Here is a 16,822-nt window from a genome sequence, read left to right on the forward strand (position 1 = left end):
TTACAGAGTTGTTTTTTTTTCCACCTACTACATTTCTTGAGACAAATGTAGTCAAAAGCCTCAGAACTTGGCTTGTTCATCAATTCACAATCTGAAAAAGAAATGCAGAAATATTGCACGTCTTCCCTTTGTATCAAAAACCATGCAGTCAAGACAGATTGGAAAGAAAATGAAGCACTGAGATGTGCCGTCCAGCAGCCAAATACCATGTCATCTGTGGATCAACCTGACCAAACTACGTGCATTAGGGAGCAGTTTGGGGAAAAAGACAGGCTATGACCCTGCCAGCCTAGATGTGGCTAGGAAAAATAACTACCTCATCCCCAAGGATTGCTACACACTGCTTATACTATTTCCTTAACAACTGCCACCCAGTCTCTAAAGGAGTTATCCATCATATCATTAGACATGACAAATTTAAATGCTTGAAGCCAAGCCTAGGCCAAATTAAGAGTTAGGTTTTTTTTCCCCCCTCTGTGGTTTCATACTTTATATCTCTCTTTTCCTTTTCCTTGTTTTCTTTACTTCTAAACGGTTCTGTCAGCCAAACATACCAAGTGTCTAGAAAGCAACTTTTGTCTCCGACTACAAAAGAACAGATGATCAACCAAGATTTTCTCTTCATGGTCAACGTGGGGATGGTCTTATTACAGTGATATTCTCAAATCTCAAACTCTTCTGGAACAAGCATTCCTTTGAAACTACGCTCAGGGTCAAGTCACTCATGAAAACCAACCTTTGTACTTTTGGCCTGAATGTTGCATCTAGTGAGAAAACCCTGCCAAACTGAAGGGAGCTGGAGGAAATAAGTTTACAAGTGTGACATTCTTACATCCTCCTGGAAATTCACAAGATACATTTGTATATCAAAAGCTCTTTGATACATTCTTTAACTTACTATGGCTTTCACTCTTTTTGACCATAGACATACTGCTTTGGTTTGGTTGACTAACACCTTTTAACTCTCATTCCACACTTTGACACTGTCCCTCTACTTTCTGTGTTCATTGGCACCCTATAAACACTCAGCTCTGCATCCTATGAAAGGGAAAAAAGCATCTTTTAGAGCAACACTCCACAGTGGATAATCAAGACCCTTAGATCTGGCCTTGCCTTCACAGCTATTTGGATGGTAATGCCCCCTTTGGAAAAGGATCACAGTTAGCTCTCCGACTTGGCTTAAACATTGAAGGAAGTTGAGGGCGGAAGGAGGGTAAAGGTTTTGCAGCCCAAAGTACAGACAGGGTGAAAGTGCTGGCAGAGAAAGGAGAGAGGAGAAGAGGGTGAAGACATGCGAGAGCTACGGAGAGGGTAAGCTGCCTTTGTGGGAGAGTGCAGCCCACCTGTGTGGTTCACTCCTGAGGGATGCGGTGGGACTCTACCCATGCGAGGCCAGAATTAATGTGGAGCATTATTAATGTGGTTTTTTAGGAGCAGAATTAATGTGGTTCAACCCCCACTTTGTTATGTTCAAAACATTCCTCTCGTGGGCAATGACATCCTCTTCTTTCGCCTCTCCTGCCATCTCTTCGTTTGGTATCCTAGTTTGGTTTAGTTTTCATTATTAAGCCAACTCATTTTCTTTTAGTGTGAAACTTCTTAATTCATTCTAATATGTTTTAATTTTCCCCCCCATATCTCAGAATATCCTTCTTCTGCATAGAGACTCTTGAGTTTGAGGTCTAGGCCACTGCTGTCCCACAGGATGTACTGGGCAATGGAGATGCTCTACATCTGAGCTGTCCTGTGGTCCCCACTGGCCGGCCACACGAGGCGACTGAGTGCCTGAAATGTGGCTCGTGCGACTGAGGGGCTGAAATGTTAATTTTAAAGAATTTAAAGTCAGATAAGTGGGGACTTCCCAGGTGGTCCACTGGTTAAGACTCTGCCTTCCAGTGCAGGGGATGCGGGCTCGATCCCCGGTAGAGGAACTAAGATCCTACATGCCTTGCGGCAACTAAGCCCATGCACTACAACTCCTGAGCCCGCACACTCTGGAGTCTGTGCCACAACTAGAGAGAAGCCCCCGAGCTGCCAGGAAGGATCCTGAGGGCTGCGGCTAAGACCTGATGCAGCCAAACAAACACATAGATAATTTTAAAAATAATAAAGTCAAATAAACACACATGACCAGTGGCTACTGCATTGGAGAGCAGATTCAGATGCCTAGACCCTGAGAAGAAAAGAAATGTGCTTTTATCACATCACACTGGGATGGCTACACCACACCTGGCACCCTGGGGAATCTGTTAAATCCATTACTGTGTGCTTTAGTTTTAGGCTAGCGCATGAGTACCACAGGACATCTGGAGATACAGTTTTCGGCAGTATCCATGGTTTTGTACATACAGGGACTCGTTCTCCCGATTATTTGACTTCACATATCCAGGAGGCTGTGTGTGTAAATACATGTAAAAGGGCTCCGAAGGCAGACAGACTTGGGTCAGAACCCTCATCCCAACAATCTCTAATGACCCCTTACCCACGTTCCATCTACGAAGTTGCAGCAGCAACCATCAAATTCCTATCATACAGCCCTCGGCACCAGGTACAGGTATCTAGAGAGGACAGGTAACCCAAAGTGGGCCATTCTCTCCCTGGGAATTTGGGAGATTAGAGGGAGAGAGAGAGATTGGATGCTTCATTGGTTGGATCCACACACCAATATTGAGTACTGCTGGTCTCCTCATTTTCAATACCCAGATTACAAAATTCAAAGGAGCCAGTGTACAAGAGAGACAAGAATGACACAGGCAGGCAGAAGCGGGGTACAGACACTAGATGAACAGGGATGGGGAGGGCTCCTAGACCTCCCTCTGATGGGCATCAGTGCTTGCCCACCAATGCCTCTCCGCTGACAACAAGAAGTTGCCCTCCCCAGCACTTTCGCAGGGCCATCAGACTTGCAGTAACATGTGGCCTGAGGCAGCGAAATTCCTCTCTGAGTCGCCCCAGGCTCTCACTGTCCTGCTGGGGTGCATTTAGGAGCCTCACGATGAGACAGATCCAATAGTCCAGAGATCCAAGCAGCTGGGTCTCTGAGTCACCACGTGGAGGATAAGCGCCCTGGAGAACCACCTGGGCCTGCATGCTGGTGTCTCGAACCACCGCGATTGTGAGGTGGTTATGAAAGCATAACTTGGCTTCTTCTGGCTAACATTCTCTCTGAGCCTCCGTTTGCTCATCTGTGAAATGGAGCTAAGACTGTTCTGTTAGAAGAAGCCTTTCTTTGTTCTTCAGCAGCGAGAGCTCCAGGTCTGGTTGATTCTTGTTGTTGTTGTTTAGTGGCTAAGTTTTGAGTGACTCTTTGCCATGGACTATAGCCCGCCAGGCTCCTCTGTCCACGCGATTCTCCAGGCAGGAATACTGGAGTGGAGTGCCATTTACTTCTCCAGGGGACCTTTCTGACCTAGGGATCGAACCCACATCTCCTGCATCTCCTGCATTGGCAGGCAGGTTCTTTACCACTGAGCCACCAGGGAAGCCCCGGATTGATTTTAGTACAGTCTAAAAACCTCCCGAGTACCACAGTCAGTATGATAGAATCAGTGCCAATGCAATGGCATCTGAAATGCATTTGCCTCAGCCTAAGGAGCTCGAGCCGGTCTCAATAGGGACCAGTCACAGAGAATACACTGTCCTTTATCAGGGCGGCAGGAGGGGACAAGTGTAGGGCAGGCCTGGGATGGCTTGTCCTCCCGGGGGCCACTGAAAACTCCTGCATCCTCACAGCAAATCAGGGCAGGTACCCCGGGTTCTGGGAGAGGCTCCCTTCCTTCTTCTTGCTGCTGGCAGATGGGCAGTGACTCACAGAGCCAGCCCCTGAGACAGAGGAATTGGCTCCACCAGTTGGTGCCTAAGAGAAAAAGAAGGAAAATACAAGGCTTCCAGAAATCAGCTAGCAGCACCAAGGCTGGCATTGGACATCCCTCATCACCACACGCCCATCGGGCTCACTGTGCCTCAGCTTCTGTGTAACTTCCCACCGGTGCAAGTCTCACGGGTCCCTGTCAACGTTGAGCGTGTATGTGTGTGTGTGTGTGTTGTGTGTATATGTGTGTGTTGTGTGTCTGTATGCGTGTGTGCATCTGTGTGTGTTGTGTGTGTATGTGTTTGTATTGTGTGTCTGTATATGTCTGTGTGCATGTGTGTGGGGGGTGGCGGGGGGGATATCCACGTTTGTGATGCAGCAAAGGGAACCCCTGTGCTTTCTCCTCCAGAGTTCCACGAGGTCCTTGCTGCCCTTGGTGTTCACTGTTGGAAAGAAGAGCTAAGGTCCTGACAACAGCCTTGCTCTCCAAGCCCAGTCAGCTGGACCGGTCAGAGGGACACATTGATGAGGTGTGAGCTTGAAAATGGGAAAGAGATCAGTTTGGGTTCATAACCTGTGGAATCCATCTAGTTCCTCTGTGTCGTCTGTTGGGAATCCCACAGAGAACCGTGCCCGGCAGCTGGGAGGCTTGCCTTTCTTTCTGAAGTGGCCGTAGACTGGGGGGTTTAGCCAGGAGCTTTGGGACCTGGGTAGAATGCTCTTTGCACAGGTCCTGAGTGGCCTTTGGCCTTGCCTGAGGGGCAGGCCCAGGGGCTCAGAAGTGGACAGCTGCTCAGAAGAGGAGCATGGCTGGTGGGAGGGCAGGCGCTCTGACCCGGGCTGGGGTCTCCAGGCTCTGCCCAAACCCAGATGCGTTCACTTCTTGTCAGCGCCCCTCACGTGTGCTGGTGATTGCCCTGGAAAGGCAGGAAATGGATGAAGAGAGTAAAAGTCTTGGGCTTCCCTGGTGGCTCAGTGGTAAGGAATTTGCCTGCCAACGCAGGAGATGCAAGAGATGAGGATTCAATCCCTGGGTTGGGAAGATCCCCTGGAGAAGGGAATAGCAACCCCAACTCCAGTATTCTTGCCTGGAGAATCCCATGGACAGAGGAGCCTGGTGGGAATAGTCCATGCGGTCACAAGACGCAGACACGACTTAGTGATTAAAACAACAGCAGTCCTCGCCTCAGTCATTCCGAGGCACTGCCAGGATCTAACTTATCTAATGGCCATTTCCACTCTTACCTTCTCACTGCTGATTCTTTCCCTGGGTGGAGAAGGGGTTATTAGATTTTCCCTGAAATTGTTTTTCTTCAATTCATGATCTCCAAAGCGCAGAGTCCTGGATCAGAAATGTGTGTGTTACACATAACGCCTTCTTGAAAGAAAGCCTGGCCCTTGAAGGCCGTGTCTCAAAGACTGAGCTAAAACCAAACTGAGAAGAGAATTTGTGTATCTTTTTGTGGTTTAGAAGGTCAGGGACTTCATTTCCTTCCTCTGGAGCTTGAAAAGGGCTCCCTGCTACGCTCTCAAGGAGCCTTTCATTTGTGTGGCTGCGAACGCTGGTTTATGTTGATGGCAACGTATAAAATTAAGTGAGTGGCTGGTTATTTCATTTCTAGTACATTAGAGTTCTTCTTATACAAAGCAGTTATTCACAGAGTTTATTCTGTTATTTGTTTTCTTTTAAATCCCGGGGTAGTGGGGGATGTTAACAAGGTTAACTCCCAGTTATTCAGGTTATCTAGTTTGTTTGCCGGTGGCTGAGTGGGGCCTGGGGTACAGTCTCTGGAAGCAAGCGGATGCAGGGGTGCTGTTACAGGGAGAGGGCTCATCTGGATTTAGGACTCAGGAAAGGAAGGGGAAGGATGAAAGGACAAGAGACTGGGTACCAGGGTTGTTGACAGATTTGGTATGGAACCACAGAGCAAAACACAAAGAATAACTCCAGGATTGCAAATTCTAGAGTTGTTGTTGTTCAATCACTATGTCGTGTTTGACTCTGCAACTCCAAGGACTGCAACACGCTAGCTCCTGGAGTTTGCTCAAATTCATGTCCATTGAGTCGGTGATGCTATCTAACCATCTCATCCTCTGTTGCCCCCTTCTCCTCCTACCCTCTCAATCTTTCCCAGCATCAGGTCTCTTCCAATGAGTTGGCTCTTCGCACCAGGTGGCCAAACTATTGGAGCTTCAGATTCAGCAACAGTCCTTCCAATGAATACTCAGAGTTGATTTCCTTTAGGACTGACTGGTTTGATCTCCATGCAGCCCAAGGGACTCGTAAGAGTCCTTTCCAGCATCATAATTTGAAAGCAAAGTCTAAAGTACTTTCATACAATTAAAATGCAATGCATTCTATATATAGGAGCCACATTAAGAAAGTAAAAAATAAACAGATATATAATATTACTATTTTGATAATTTTAAAATTTAACCCACTATGTCCCAATATCGTTAATATTTTACCTTCTGGGTTTTTCTCAGACTAAGTCTTTTCAAATTCAGCATGTGTTAACAGACCACATCATAGATCAGCCACACTGCAAGTGTTCTGTGGCCACACATGGCGGGGACCCCCAGAAAAGTCCAAGGGGATTGGAAGGATCTAAGAAGAAATGAGTAGGAAAGGATCCTTTGTTTGGAGAGGAGCCTGATAAGCTGTTGCCACGCTGTGTTTTGTGGGATGCCCGAGATGGTTGGAAGGAATTAAAGATACAGGACTGGTGGCTGGGAAGGGGAGGCAGAGAAGATGGATTGGTCAAGGCAGATTTGAGGAAATAAAAATCCCCTTACTATATTCGACAACACTTGTTTCATGGATGCCCAGACACTGCTCTGTATTAAGATTTAGCCCATTGACACGTGTGCCCATAACGGTAAAGGGCTAGGACCATCTGTAGTGGGCCTGAAAGAGTGAAAGCATCAGTCAAGTCCAGCTCTTTGTGCCCCCGTGGACCGTAACCTGTTCCCCGTCCACGGGATTCTTCAGGCCAGAATACTGGAGTGCATTTCCACTCCCTTCTCCCAGGGATCTTCCCAACCCAGGGATTGAACCCAGATCTCCCGCACTGCAGGCAGATTCTTTACTGTCTGAGGCACCAGTGAAGTAGTGAGCTTAGGCTTTCCCTAAACCTCTCAAGCTTGAAGTATTTGGGGATATTAATGCCTATCCACCAACCTCCAAATCACTCCCAATATACATCAAGGATTCAGGTACAAGTGCTTTTTGTTAAATTCACGTATGTTAAAATATCCAAGTACGGAAGTGTATAAAATAGAAAATAACTGTATTTTCAGCTTTCTTTTTGTTTCTTATAAAATAAGGATGCTATACTGTACTATATCATTTTCTTTAAGGTTCTTTGTTTTGTTTTTTCACTGGCTGTAATGGCATACAGGCTGTTAGTTCCCTGGCCAGGGATCAAACCCATGTCCCCTGCATTGGAAGCATGGAGTCTTAACCACTGGGCCCTCAGGAAAGTTCCTCACTTCCCCTTAAATGAGTATTGTGAACCTCCACCTCATCCTTTGAACCGGATGTGCACTACTCTATTGTATGGATGTGTTTCACCATTCATTTATCTGGTCTTTACTTGATGGAAATTTATGTTGTTTCAAATATTTTTGCTATTATAAAATACTACAATGGCTGTCCTTTCATATATATCTCTGTACAATGGTTGGTTTTATTCCTTAGGAATACATTTTGAAAGTGATTATCATTATCAGTATGAATATTTTAAAGTTCTCAATGAATACTGCTAAGTTGCTTCATAAAGCTTCCCTTTAATACTTCTTGAGGATTCTGTTCCCACGACTCCGTGCTAATACTGGTTATTTTCATTCTTTTCAATCTTGTCCATCTGATTGGTGAAAAATATATTACAGTTTACATTTTAACTTCTTTGATCACTAGTGAAGTAAAGCAGTCTTTAAATATGTATGAAACATTCATATTTCTTCTGTAGGTTGAAAGTGAAAGTCACTCAGTCGTGTCCGACTCTTTGTGACCCCATGGACTTCTCCAGGCCAGAATACTGGAGTGGGTAGCCTTTCCCTTCTCCAGGGGATCTTCCTAACCCAGGGATCGAACCCAGGTCTCCCGCATTGCAGGCGGATTCTTTACCAGCTGAGCCACAAGGGAAGCCCAATTCTGTAGATTGCCTGTTCCTATTTTTTGCCCATTTCTAGATTGAGATTTTGTTTTTCTCTTACTAACAAAATGACACTGACATTTTATATGTAATATACCCTGCAGGTGTCTCCCCCAATTGTTTGTTTTTTATTTTGTTTGTGGTGCCTTTGCCTAATATTTCCATTACAGGTAAAATCAGGCTAAAATCATCATGTGGAGAAGCTGGAGTTGGGAACCAGCAGAAGGGCAACAGTGGGAAGAAATAATCTAGTGCTTTCCCTCAGTGATAAAACTGGCCTAAAGGCAATACACAGAAGCGGTAGAAATCTCTCAACCATCTGGACATCTGGGGTAAGCCTCATTTTATTAAAAACAAAGTAGAAGTTTGTATTTTATTTAATAAACAATTGAGTCTCTAAACTGTAATAAGAATGAAAAATAAAGAAGGATGCTTTCCCTTCCAGACTTAATTCTGATTTTTCTTCAGAGAAAGGTCAGTTGGGATATAGGGGGAAAAAAAGCTCTTGGAAAAGTAATTTTGCTGCTTTAGAAGTAAGGGTAATAACCATTTGGAAATTCTTTGCAGTTTAAACAAGTTTCTCCACGTTATCCCTTTTCTCACAGATGGGGCTTCTGGGCCAGGTTAAGCATAGCATTTACTCCAGAAACATTTTTTAAGCCCCTACCCTATGCTAAGTGCCTCTAAAAAGGGAAGAATTTCTTGCCAACTGGCAGTAGGACAAAAGCATGAAGAAATCAGGCTTTACTCTAAATGTGCCTGAACCCAATAAATACAGAAAAATCAATTAGTACAGCCCAGTCTTGAAGGCCTTATGGTCTCACAGGGAATAAGGTTATTGAACACACATGGGCAGTGCGCTGCCTCCGGAATGCTGGAGGTGTAGCGTGCTGGGAGGGGATGGGATTCCACCTAGAAGGATCCAAGGAGTTTTCAGAAGAGGCAATCCTCAAGCAGTGTTTAGAGACAGAGTATGTAGTTAAGTGATCTGGAAACTAAGAAAGCAGATTCCAGATATTCAGCGGAAAGACAGACGTGACTGCAAACACCAGGGATTTTTGAAGCACTTGTCATCCTCAGGATGATCTGCTAAAGGAGTACTCCGAGATACAAAAGTGTAAGTAGTGATCACTGTGGATACACAGACCATCAGACGGTGAGAACTGTGGGACCTGGCATGTCGGTACCCAGGGCTCCAACATGGGCCAGCTTCTGATGTGACTCTTTTAAAAGATAAGATGCCTTTTCAATCTATAGTAATAATACTCAGTTCAGTTCAGTTCAGTTGCTCAGTCGTGTCCGACTCCCTGTGACCCCATGAACCGTGGCACGCCAGGCCTCCCTGTCCATCACCAACTCCTGGAGCTTGCTCAAACTCATGTCCATTGAGTTGGTGATGCCATCCAACCATCTCACCCTCTGTTGTCCCCTTCTCCTCCTGCCTTCAATCTTTCCCAGCATCAGGGTCTTTTCCAGTGAGTCAGTGCTTCTAATCAAGTGGCCAAAGTACTGGAGTTTCAGCTTCAGCATCAGTCCTTCCAGTGAGTATTCAGGACTGATTTCCTTTAGGACTGACTGGTTGGATCTCCTTGCAGTCCAAGGGACTCTCAAGAGTCTTCTCCAACACCACAGTTCAAAGGCATCAATTCTTTGGCACTCAGCTTTCTTTATAGTCCAACTCTCACATCCATACATGACTACTGGAAAAACCACAGCTTTGACTAGATGGACCTTTATCAGCAAAGTTAACTCTGCTTTTTGTGTTTGTTTGTTTTATTTTATTTATTTATTGGACATGCAGCATGTGAGATCTTAGTTCTCCAACCAGGGTTCGAACCCATGCCCCTTCCATTGGGAGCTCAGAGTCTTAACCACTGGGCTACCAGGGAAGTCCCATCTCTGCTTTTTAATACGCTGTCTAGTTTGGTCATAGCTTTTCTTCCAAGGAGTAAGTGTCTTTTATTTCATGGCTGCAGTCACCATCTGCAGTGATTTCTGGAGCCCCCCAAAATAAAGCCTGTCACTGTTTCCATTGTTTCCCCATCTATTTGCCATGAAGGGATGGAACCGGATGCCATGATCTTTGTTTTTTGAATGCTGAGTTTAAAGCCAGCTTTTTCACTCTCCTCTTTCACTTTCATCAAGAGGCTCTTTAGTTCCTCTTCACTTTCTGCCATAAGGGTGGTGTCATCTGCATATCTGAGGTTATTGATACTTCTCCCGGCAATCTTGATTCCAGCTTGTGCTTCATCCAGTCCAGCGTTTCTCATGATGTACTCTGCATATAAGTTAAATAAGCAGCGTGACAATAAATAGCCTTGAGATACTCCTTCCCCAATTTGGAACCAGTCTGTTGTTCCATGTCCGGTTCTAACTGTTGCGTCTTGATCTGCATACAGATTTCTCAGGAGGCAGGTAAGGTGGTCTGGTATCTCACTTATATGGCCCTTCGTACTTTCCAGGCTCTGTTCCAAGCATCTTACATATAACAGCTCAGTTAACATTCATAAAAGTCTTCTACTTCCCTTTGGCAGGTAAGGAAATTGAGGGACAGAGAGTTTTAGCCACTTACTGAAGGCTCTTTGTTTCAGAGGTGATAGTGTCAGAATTTGAATCTGAACTGGGATGTGAGTCCAGCCATCCAGATCAGTGTCTTCCAAGCAGATATAGTTATTGAGTATTTACTAAGTCTCAGTAAATAAGTTGCACGTGAACTCAATGGACATGAATTTGAGCAAACTCCAGGAGATAGTCGAGGACAGAGGAACTTGGCGTGCTGCAATCCATGAAGTCACAAAGGGTGAGACACGACTTAGCGACCAAACAACAAGTTGCAGGTCGAGGTATTTATTCTGTACATGTGATTCTCAACTGCCATAGATCTGTGAGGTTGTGAGGTTGATACTACAATTTCTCCCCTTCGATAGCATTACAGAGATTATCTGCTTGCCCAGGGTCACAAAGTAGAAAGTAGCAGACCCAGGATTTGAGCCCAGAGAGAGTGACCTTGGAGAGCGGCAGAGCTCCTGGGCATGGTCACAGAAGCACACGACGCAGGAGGAGGGAGGGGACGGTCCCACGGCATTTGGCATGTCTACTCTCATAGCTTTCTCCGGAGCCTCCAAGACAAACGAGTATTCAGAGGATGCTCTGCAAATACTGAGGAAGACTGCAGGAAATGGGGGTGACAGGCTTAGCTAAAAGGAAACTGGGAAAGGGGCATGCAAATGTCCCAGTCATGGGCAAAGGAAGAACTGTCAAACAGAGAGATGGGACTGATTCTCTATGGCTTCAGAGGGGAGAATCAACAGGGATTTTCCAGTAGTACACTCACAAATGGAATGGCATTGTGAACCCCTCCGTAGCAAGGTTTTTCTGAGAAAAGGCAGGAAAAAAATAACTGTCAGAAAGTTTGGAGAGGGGCATTCCATGCTGGATGCAGAGCTGGCTTAAGTTGCCTCTAAGGTCACTCTCTTCTATGAGCTAATTGAATCTTAATCACCTTCCAACAAGCTCCGTTCCTTTTATGGAAATTAACATATGACAGAATCAAGACTTGCGAAGTTCATTAGAAGCTGTTTATCCAGCATTCTTTTGCCTGTTTTACCAAATCTTTGGCGCACGAGGTTCATAATCAGGTTTCTAAGGAAATACAAGTGGCATCAGTAGCTTATAAAATAGATTGGATTATGTTCCTTGTAATTTACAGTTCAGAGTATTTTGTTGCATACTAATGCTCTTGAAAAGTCATGCTCCACGAATGAGAGCTAATAGGTCACCTTTAACCAGAAGATATGATTAACCAGGATAACCCACCTGCATGCCATGACAAATAGCAAACGTTCTGGAACAGTCTCCAAACGGGAAACTGAGCAGCAAAGTATATGAAGCCGTTTCCTACTGGGAACCCAGAGGCAGCAACCCTCTGCTCATTTCCTCCACTGGCCAAGCCCAGGTCCCGGAGGTTATGATTTAGTGTCGGCCACAGGGTTTATTCAGCTGTTTCGGGGACAGAAGAGCTACTGCTCCTAGGCTTGATGGCCAGGGGCATCCAAAAAGGCGGCCAATGTTCACGACGTGTGTGTTCTCCAAGCACAAAAGGTCTGTTCTTACGCAGGACTGTCTGATGGTCTGGACGTGAACCCTAAGGGAGAGGCGATTACTCTCCCCACCAAGCTGCAAGATGCTCCAAGGAGAACTCTCCCAGAAGGCCGCAGTTCACTCAGTTTATTTAGGGAGCTTCTAACACCAGTGATAAGGAGAAGGCAATGGCACCCCACTCCAGTACTCTTGCCTGGAAAATCCCATGGACAGAGGAGCCTGGTAGGCGGCAGTCCATGGGCTCGCACAGAGTCGGACACGACTGAGCAACTTCACTTTCACTTTTCACTTTCATGCATTGGAGAAGGAAATGGCAACCCACTCCAGTGTTTTTGCCTGGAGAATCCCAGGGATAGGGAAGCCTGGTGGGCTGCTGTCTATGGGGTCGCACAGAGTAGGACATGACTGAAGTGACTTAGCAGTAACATCAGTGATAAAGAATCCTCCTGCCAATGCAGGAGATGCAAGAGACGTAGGTTCGATCCCTGGGTCAGGGAGATCCCCTGGAGAAGGAATTCCAGTATTCTTGCCTGGAGAATCCCATGGACAGAGGAGCCTGGCAGGCTGTGGTTCATGGGGTCACAAGAGTTGGATACGACTGAGCGACTAAACAGTGATGGCACCTCGAGGCGATGTGCCCACAGTAGGCACTGCATGGTCACACCTGCCCTCATCACCCTGTCTCCTGCCTGGCTGCTCTCATCACTGATGTTAACTTTGGGGAGTCACCTTAGGGCTGACCGGTCCCCCTGCTCCCAGGGCCACCTGGCTCACCCCCTTTCCTGTGTCCCAGAGCAAAATGAGCCCCTGCCCCACAGACAGGAGGCCTGCTGCCAGGCCCTCCGCCACCCCCGGCCTTTTCTCCACTCCTGTCTTGTCACCGACTTGTCCCTGGACCTGTTCTCTCTATCTGGGGGCCTCCTGTCCCCTCTCCACCTCCAGCGTCCACTTTGCCAAGTGCACGCCCAGAGGGCTCTGCCCATAACAGCTGTGCTCCAGGGAAAGCACCATGGACCAGACACCGAGAGCCTGTGTGCTGGTCTCTGTGTGGTCCCGAAGCCACGGGGCTTGTTTCCTCAGCTGCAATCCAGGAATAATAACTACCCCCTCCCCTGCTGGGTATAAAAGACCTTAGTGAACTGAGAAACGCCCCACGATGTAACAGAGGAGACGGACATACCATCTTAAAAAGCAAGGAAATCCTGATGCACACCACAGCGGGCACAAACCCTGACACTATGCTAAGGAAACACGACAGTCACACAAGTAGTAGCTCCCTGGGGCCACCGACTCAGGCAATGAATAAGGAAGTACAAGCCTGGAGGAGGAGACGAGTGTTCCAGAGGAATATCCCAGTGCTCCAGAAATCTCTCCTGGAAGCCTCTGGGAGGTTTCAGAGATGCCAAGTAACACAGGATGGAAAAGTAATGCACGTTGCATAAGTCAAAAATAGACTAAAACCCTCCATTCTTCACTATTCTTCAATCACAGATTTAAACGTTCATTAAGACAAATTAGTATTTTGTTAAATGCAAAAAAAAAAAAAATCCTAAGGCATTTCACTTCCAGGGATAAACCCCAAAGAACTGAAAACAGGAACTCTAACAGATTTTTACACTCATGTTCATAACAGCATTGCTCACAACAACACAAATATGGGAGCAAACCCAGCGTCCACTGACAGATGAATGAAAAGCCAAAATGTTGTCTGTCCACGCAAAGGGATATTATTCAGCTTAAAAAAAAGAGGACATTTTGACATAGACTACATCAGGGATGAACTCTGAGGACACTGTGCGTGCGTGTTAGTCACTCAGTCGTGTCTGACTCTTTTAGACCCTATGGACTATAGCCCACTCCGTTCCTCTATCCGTGGGATTCTCCAGGCAAGAATACTGGAGTGGGTTGCCAAGCCCTCCTCCAGGGGATTCCCCCTCCCTGCATTGCAGGTGGATTCTTTACCCACTGAGCCACCTGGGAAGCTCTTAAGAACATTATACTATGTGAAATAAGCCACAACTTACAGTGCATACAAACGAGTTCCGTTCTGAGAGCTCATCAATTTGTTTGTAAGTTAAACAAAGTTAGCCTAGCACAGTCGGCTATACACCGCTGCTTTTTCCCTTGCTTCTGGATATCCTGGGCTTGAAATAAAGACACTGCACTACTGTACTCTATACAGCACTGGGCAGTAAGTGCCGCAAAGCACAGCCACTCGTAGAGCATGCCCGAATTTGACAGTGTATGCCAGACACATGAATGATTAATAACTTACCTGACTGGACTTGCAAACCCACGGTCACATCTTTGAAACTTCTCAACTTGAACGTTCGTAAGTAGGAAACCCCTTACTGTACAAATACTGTACTCTAGGAGGAATCTAGAATATAGGCATACCTTGTTTTATTGCTCTTTATTGCATTTCTCTCTCTTTTTTTTTTTGCAAACTGAAGGTTTGTGGCCACCCTGCACCCAGCAAGTCTACTGGTTCCATTTTTCCAACAGCGTTTGCTTAGTTCCTGTCTCTGCGTCACATTCTGGTAATTCTCCTACTATTTCAAACTTTTTCATTATTATTATATTTGTTCTATGATCTGTCATCAGTGATCTGTGATATTAACATTATCACTCACTGAAGGCTCAGATGGTAGTTAACACTTTTTTTTAGCAATGAAGTATTTTTCTTTGTTATCTCAAACTTTAAACTTTTAATTTTGTATTGGTGTATAGCCAATTAACAATGTTGTGATGGTTTCAGGTGAACAGTGAAGGGACTAGCAATAAAGTATTTTTAAAGTAAATTGTATACATAGTTTTTTTTTTAGATATAATGCTATTGCACACTTAATAGACTACAGTACAACATAAACATAGCTTTTATATGCATTGGGAAAGCAAAACATTCATGTGACTTGCTTTATCACAGAGGTCTGTAACCAAACCCACAATATCTCTGCAGTCTGCCTGCAGTCAAATTCATAGAGACAGAAGGTAGAATGGTACTTTCCAGGGGCTGCGGGGGAGGAAGCTATTGTTTAATGGGTAGAGTTTCTGCTTTGCAGGTTAAAGGGGTTCTGGAGATTGATTATACAACACTGCTGCTGCTGCTGCTAAGTCGCTTCAGTCGTATCCAACTCTGTGCAACCCCATAGACAGCAGCCCACCAGGCTCCCCGACCCGGGGATTCTCCAGGCAAGAACACTGGAATGGGTTGCCATTTCCTTCTCCAATGCATGAAAGTGAAAGTTGAAAGTGAAGTTGCTCAGTTGTGTCCGACTGTTAGAGACCCCATAGACTGCAGCCTACCAGGCTCCCCGGTCCATGGGATTTTCCAGGCGAGAGTACTGGAGTGGGTTGCCATTGCCTTCTCCATTATACAACAATGTGAACATATTAATACTTCACACTGTGCTGTTCTGAGTTGCTTAGTCATGTCTGTCTCTTTGCAACCCTATGGACAGTACCTCATCCGCAAGGCTCTGTCCAAGGGGATTCTCTAGGCAAGAATACTGGAGTTGGTTGCCATGCCTTCCTCCAGGGGATCTTCCCAGCCCAGGGATCGAACCCAGGTCTCCTGCATTGTATGCAGATTCTTTACTGACTGAGCCACCAGGGAAGCCCAAGAATACTGGAGTGCATAGCCTATCCCTTCTCCAGGGTATCTTCACGACCCAGGAATCGAACTGGGGTCTTCTGCACTGCAGGCAGATTCTTTATCAGCTGAGCTACCAGGAAATTTAATACTTAACACTCAGTTCAGTTCAGTCACTCAGTCGTGTCCGAGGCTTTGCAACCCCATAAACCGCAGCACGCCAGGCCTCCCTGTCCATCACTAACTCCTGGAGTCCACCCAAACCCATGTCCATTGAGTCGGTGATGCCATCCAACCATCTCATCCGCTGTCATCCCCTTCTCCTCCTGCCTTCAATCTTATCCAGCATCAGGGTCTTTTCAAATGAGTCAGCTCTTCCCATCAGGTGGCCAAAGTACTGGAGTTTCAGCTTCAACATCAGTCCTACCAATGAACACCCAGGACTGATCTCCTTTAGGATGGACTGGTTGGATCTCCTTGCAGTCCAAGGGACTCTCAAGAGTCTTCTCCAACACCACAGTTCAAAAGCATCAATTCTTCAGCACTCAGCTTTCTTTATAATCCACCTCTCACATCCATACATGACTACTGGAAAAACCATAGCCTTGACTAGACAGACCTTTGTTGACAAAATAATGCCTCTGCTTTTTAATATGCTGTCTAGGTTGGTGGTAACTTTCCTTCCAAGGAGTAAGCTTCTTTTAATTGCATGGCTGCAGTCACCATCTGCAGTGATTTTGGATACTTAACACTACTGAATCTTAAACATGATAAAGGTGGCAAATTTTATATTTATATAATTTTATATTATGTTCATTTTGCCACAACTTTTTTTCCCTCTGTGTTGGCTCTTAGCTGTGGCACTTCCACTTAGCTGTGGAATCTTCGTTATGTCATACAGATATTCCGTTGCTATGCTCAGACTCTAGCTGTGGTGCCTGGTCTCAGTAGTTGCAGCTCAGGGCTCTCTCATTGTGGCACTCGGACTCTGGAGCACATGGGCTCAGTAGCTATGGTGTTCAGGCTTAGTTGCTCCGTGGCATCTGGGATCCCAGCTCCCTGACCAGGGATTGAACCCACGTCCCCTGCATTGCAAGGCAGATTCTTATCGACTGGATAGCCAGGGAAGTCCCTACCACATCTTTAATAGGAGACATGAGC

The 16,822-nt window shown here is 45.9% G+C and overlaps 2 long non-coding RNA genes across 4 annotated transcripts in view; one reads left to right on the top strand and one right to left on the bottom strand.

Annotated features, from left to right (window-relative positions):
* LOC147347727 (uncharacterized) overlaps window positions 1–16,822 on the bottom strand; it is a 114,831-nt gene that overhangs the window by 74,239 nt on the left and 23,770 nt on the right. The gene's annotated exons all lie outside the window — the stretch shown is intronic.
* On the top strand, window positions 1,250–8,300 carry LOC147347728 (uncharacterized). Its single transcript, XR_015152530.1, has 3 exons — window positions 1,250–1,311; window positions 4,221–4,341; window positions 8,139–8,300. It is a non-coding gene; the product is annotated as an uncharacterized LOC147347728 (long non-coding RNA).

The sequence above is a fragment of the Bos grunniens genome, chromosome 23 (assembly GCF_055505025.1).
Source record: "Bos grunniens cultivar Pamir isolate PY7600 chromosome 23, Bosgru_T2T1.0, whole genome shotgun sequence".
NCBI classification, from domain to species: domain Eukaryota; kingdom Metazoa; phylum Chordata; class Mammalia; order Artiodactyla; family Bovidae; genus Bos; species Bos grunniens.